The sequence below is a fragment of the Nannobrachium achirus genome (genome assembly GCF_963921795.1).
Source record: "Nannobrachium achirus genome assembly, chromosome: 16".
In the NCBI taxonomy this organism is placed as follows: Eukaryota; Metazoa; Chordata; class Actinopteri; order Myctophiformes; family Myctophidae; genus Nannobrachium; species Nannobrachium achirus.
In genome coordinates, this window is record NC_137823.1 from 21,100,756 (window position 1) to 21,106,713 (window position 5,958).

The 5,958-nt window shown below is 40.7% G+C and overlaps 1 long non-coding RNA gene across 1 annotated transcript; it reads right to left on the reverse strand.

Annotated features, from left to right (window-relative positions):
* Positions 1-799: 799 nt before the first annotated feature.
* Positions 800-3,515, reverse strand: LOC308300229. Its single transcript, XR_013962814.1, has 3 exons — positions 3,025-3,515; positions 2,219-2,394; positions 800-1,582 (listed from the first exon to the last, which is right to left on the reverse strand). It is a non-coding gene; the product is annotated as an uncharacterized lncRNA (long non-coding RNA).
* Between the last annotated feature and the right edge of the window lie 2,443 nt (positions 3,516-5,958).

Here is a 5,958-nt window from a genome sequence, read left to right on the forward strand (position 1 = left end):
AGTTAGAAGGACCGTTCCGGCCGTAAATAGAGGCTGTTCGCTTCCAGAAAGGCATAGGTTCAGAGAAAAGGGGCTTTAAAGTTGGCGGATTGCATTGGATCCAAATAAATCGGCGACGTCGTACGCACGTTAGTAAACATAGGACCGCTACGACCGTCATATGTTGGTTGGGGGAAAGGTGTTCCGACTACCTCCTGAAGTCCCCGGATGTACACTGAGGCGCATTGATCTCGTCCTCACACAACTGCGGCGGTTGTTCTGCCATAACCTCCGGAATTTAGCCAATCAGAATCCAGTATTTGAACATGTGACTAGAAAAAGTGGTAGAATGACTCATTTACAGCACAGCAGCTTTAGACCTTGCACCACCAAGAACATCCACTGTCATTTTATTTTGACCAAATTCACGTCCACATCCCATTCACATTTCCAGTAAAAGTACCAGTATGATTTGGCCAAAGCTCAGTGATTTAAAAAAAGCAACATTCCTAATACTTCTCATCATAATTATGTTCATAATTGATCCTGATTAAATCACATGTTGACCTCTGTGCATAAAACGGAAGAGAATATCTTCATGGCTGTATTCATTGCTGTCCTATCAACCTTGTTTGTGACAATACTGTAGCCTAATGATACTGTCACCATTAGGGATATCAGAATTCCAGCTTCAGCGCACAAAAATATAGGTATCCAAAGCTTATTTATTCAAAGATATGTAGGTCATTTGTTTTGAAATATAAAGCCAGCTTTTATTAAAATGATAATTGTGCCAAAAAGTATGGAACCAAGAGCCAGTTTACTTTCAGTTTGCTACTACTACTAAGCTAACAAAAGCTCACAAATGAAGTGAACACATATACTGTAGCACCTTTGTGCAATCTGCACAAAAGGTCAAGCCTGAAAAGTCATACACAATACACAAATACATGTATACAGAATAGATAGGAAACAAAACAAAAACCAAATAAGTTACATAAATAAAAGAAGTGTGGACTAGCTATACATTATAGGTACAGTAAATGGACAATGAAACACCTCTGTACTTAGTATAATACTGACCTCAGGGTATATAGAAGTGGAACATGAATGGAGTAGTGGAACATGCATGAATAAAATATTTTTGGTTTATAATTTGCATAACAGCAGTCCTGTAGAGTGTAGCTCTGATATTTCAACTTGTAAAATTGTGAAGATACATGTTTGCATTAGTGATGATAAAACCAGTACATTGTCACAGCTGGATGCTACACAAATGGAAAAGTTTCCTCAAAAGGCAATATTTTCGGTAAACCAGTCGTGTTTTCACCAACAATAGAAGTTATAGCCATTTATTGCCCATTAGTATGTTCAGAATAGCCCAGTAACAATACATCTCCCCATGGTTTCCTCATAGTAATCCTTTCGAACCACCACCAGTAGTTTAACTAGCAGCTTCATGAAGTGTCTTGTGTGTGTTCTGTCAGGTGGTGGTTGGTGGCTGTGAACCAGTGCTGTCTATGTCTAGGGGGTGTAGTTCTGTTCCGTGGCCAGTAGATGGTGGTGCTTCTCTGCTGTGGAAGTTCTGACAGCTGAGCTTCAACTATAAGAGAAAGAGGAACGAGGATGAGAAGATTAATGGAGATAATAGGTGTGTTGTTTGTGAATAAGTGATAAAACATATGACAATTAAGCGTTAATTAATTTGAGTAATATTTAAGGGTTCTTTGTGGTTTAACTAGAATAGAAGATAAACTAGAGCTAACATGTAAACAGCCTTATGTGTGAAATGAAAGACTGCAGAGGGAAGGCCAGCTTTTGACAGAGGATGTGGTTTAAAAGTGACTTGACTACAACAACACAGAATGAAATGACATCATTGTACATGGTTAGTGCTTTATTGAGGGAGCCGATGCCACGCACTGTGAGCTTGAGCTTATTTTCAGCATGACAGGAAACCTCTACATGTCAGGAAACAGTGTTTTCACATTCACCAACGCTAGAAATTCGCTTGCACTTTGAAGTAAGTTGAAACTTTGAAGTGAGCCTGTCACTGTGTATGGAACAATGTCAAGTTTAAATGTAAAGGAACCTTATTACCCAAGGCTTCTCTGAATACTTCTAGGTCTACTAGGCTATAGTGTGATGCCCCAGTGGGATAAAGCCTGTACCGTAATATATACATTTATCTTGTGAACACATTTAAACAGGAGACATTAAGATGTGATCATGAGCCCACCCTCTCTGAGTTTCCATGTGAGGTAGACAGTCAGCTGTACCAGTAGGAGGCAGACAGACAGAAACAACAGCAGGACTAACAGACAGACAGGTAGAGAGCTGTCTGTCTGACTGTCTATCTGTCTGAAGAGCAGAGCCAGGTCAGCCCAGGGTCCACTCAGCACCTGCATACTGTGTCTGGATGGGACACAGAGACATCATACTGTATAATAGCAATAATAATAATATCTCAAATGTGTATATGCTTTTCCATGTACCCATAGATGCATACTGATGATACTATATGATGTTGTGGTAATTTACCCGATTTTGGTCCAATTTATATAGTATGCTTTAACTGTGCGTTACAGTACAGTATATTCAGTTCAGGGTGTTATCCGTGTAACTTCATATATTATTTAGAACATAATGAAATGTAACAATGTTGTTAAAAATCTAAAACAGCGGATTCGTAATAGAGCAATTTCTTGCCCCAGCATACAGTAGTAATTTCCAGTGGTATTTAAGAACACTATGTCAGTTTTGCCCTGAATCCTCATTAATATACAGATGCTGCAGTCTGTAGTCCGTCTTGTTCCTATGATCAGTGGTATTGTAGAACAGTTGTTTAAATGTCATGGTGACATTTACTGTATGAGTTGAGGTTAGTTTGGGTTAGCGTTGACTTTAGACAACGCAGACTGCTAACCTGTTGCCTTGCCATACTTTGGGCAGTGGCAATATAATATGAGAATTTTCAAACACTCGAAATCTCAAGTTATTACATGAACCAGACAAAAGCAAAAGTATGTAGGCCTATATACTCACTGTTTTGATGCACACAAGTGTGCAGAATCTGATTGGAAGTCAATGGAGATTGATGGTAGAATCCTTGCAAAAGATCCTTGCTAGTACAACAGTTCCTTTATCATCCAGACTTTGAATGCAGCTGAATTGAATTTCTATGGAGATATTAGTCACCTACAGTAGCACCACCAGTCTAATGCATATTAATACACAAGACTACCTTTGTATTTAAGATCTGATTCAACTTGTAGATTCCGTCCATAACATTCCAGTTGTGGAGCAGAAGGTATGGGAAATAATCCACAGATATCGTTCCACAGAGGGAAAAGAAAGCTCAGATTTGAAAAAAAGTTGAACTTGACAACCTTGACTTCTTGGAAACACAATCTAAGCCTAGAGCACTTCCAAAAGTTCTGCCACTCTTCAAAAATGTTCATTTAGTTTGTCTGGGGAGTTAGTTGTCCTCATTTTGTCTCCCTTTCTAGCAGAGAAATGCGGTGCTACTGCTGTTGACGAGGTGAACTTTGATCTGTTGGAGTAGTCAAACCTTGTGATTACTAGAGGATTAGCAACTAGGCCCAGTCTCCCCCCTCTCTCGCTGTGTGTGTGTGTGTGTGTGTGTGTGTGTGTGTGTGTGTGTGTGTGTGTGTGTGTGTGTGTGTGTGAACTTTACCCTTTGTACTTTCTGTAATAAAACACACTCACACACATAAACCACACTGGCTTAACATTGATCAGTTGATGTGATCAAAATCATGATTCATTAATCAATATTATATTCTTGAAAATGAACTGATTACAGCAGTATCACCTCTTACTACTACAGTCTCATCACCCAATGAGCAGTGGTCAGTTTTCCAGTCCCTCTCATGCTTTAACACAGAACAGCAGTGTGGCGCCCCCTGTTGAAAACATCAGGAAATGGCATTGACCCCACTGGGCGTCAGTGGCTCAGGGCTAGAGTTGCCGTCTTAGAACACGGAGGGTTCCCGGAGGGTTCCCAGTTCGATCCCGGGCCCAGTTGCTCCCGGTGAGCAGGTTTGTGCCTTGCATGGTTTCCTCTGCCATCGGTGTATGAATGACTGTGTGTGTAAATGGGTGAATGTAATGCACATCTCTGTAATGCGCCTTGGATAAAGGTGCTATAAATGCACCATTTACCATTTAACTAGCTTTGTTTGGTTTTTATCTCCACCAGGAGGGCGGAGAAGCTTGTGATCATGGCCAGTGTTGCCAGGTCTGCGTTTTATTACAAGTGACTTTGGGCTTGTTTTTCCTGTAAAGTCGCTTGTAAGCATTTATAGTTGCTTATCTTAGGGATTGTTTCTAAAGTGTTATTTGGGCTTTTTTCTCTGATGTTGTTTACGCCAGTGATTTGAATGAATGAATGAATGAATGAATGTGCCTGGACCCGGGGCGCCCGCTGGCCTAGTGGTCCATGTGCATACCACATAATAGGCTCTGTGCAGCCTGCAGCGAGTCGTGAGTTGGAGTCCGGCACCCGACGACCTTTGCTGCGTGTCTCTCCCCATCTCTCTCTCCCTGTTTCCTGTGTATCTTCACTGTCCCCTATACATAAAGGCAGAAAATATCTTAAAAAATGGTCCCCATGTAAGATTTGTGTATTCAAAATGTTTCAAAAATATACAAAATATATATTTTTTGGAGCTGTGTGAAACACAGGCTCCCTATACGTGGCTGTGTGGGTCTGTCTGTGTGTGTGTGTGTGTGTGTGTGTATGTAGCCTGAACTTCCTAAACTTCGGCACGCTACTAGTCCCACAGTTTTGCCACCACACACTCGCGCCATATGTCAAATCGACCGGCTTACTCAGGAATCGTGGGCTAGTAACTTGCTAAGAGAAAGGTTCAATAGTTTAATTGATATTAATTTATTAGTGAATTAATTTTCCCCATTGACTTATAATGGGAATCGCAAAAACTCACATTCAATTATTTGTCTCTCGCAAACCATAGGGGCTAGAGTTTCAAGACTTGGAGAGGAGGTTCATAATGATTTCAAGGATTAAATAAGAAATAATTGTGTCATTTGGCCGCATGGTGGCGCCATAACACCCCACTTTACGTTTTGGCCTGTAACTCTTGAACCGTAGGTCGGAAAATTAAAAATATTTTTTCCCTGGATTCCTTGGGTCATGACGCATCTCCCCATATAGGCCACGCCCATTTGCGCCATGATAGATTTTCCGCCATCTTGAATTTTCTCCAAAACACACTTTTTGCTCCTTTTCCTACATATTTTCTTCAAATGTCACAAAAATCGGTACACATGATCCACACACACACACACACACACACACACACACACACACACACACACACACACACACACACACACACACACACACACACACACACACACACACAGCTCCACTTCACACGGGTGTGATTTTTTAATATAATGTTATACTTTTGAAAATCGCAAATCTACAAGTTCACGTTGTGAGCTTGTAGACTGGCTATTTTTGCAAACAGACGATGTCTGAAGTCGCTTTTCTCTTGGGCTCATTTTCGTAGACCTGGTGGCTTCTTACTCTCACAACATCTGGCAACAATGTTCACTGCTATGTGTGTGAATGTGCACCGTGTACAATTTACAATTACAATCCAGAGCAACTCACAAGTGCTCAAAGTTAAAGAATGAGCACTAGACAATAAACAATGACTGGTGTTCTCAACTGGTGTTCTCAACTCTTCAATGTTTTTTCAGGCCAAGAACCCCTTTAGCATGTGATAGAGATGAAGCAGGGACCCCACTACATATTGTATTCATCTTAAATGTGTTTTTTAATTTTCAGACATTTAACCACTAACCACTTTAACTCTCAGTACTTTGTAAACTTGACCGTTAGCTCTGTCTGTACTTGGTCTGCTCTTTTTTTCCCTACTACTTAACATCTTTGCCGAAGACAGCCGATCTACCAGCTCACAACCC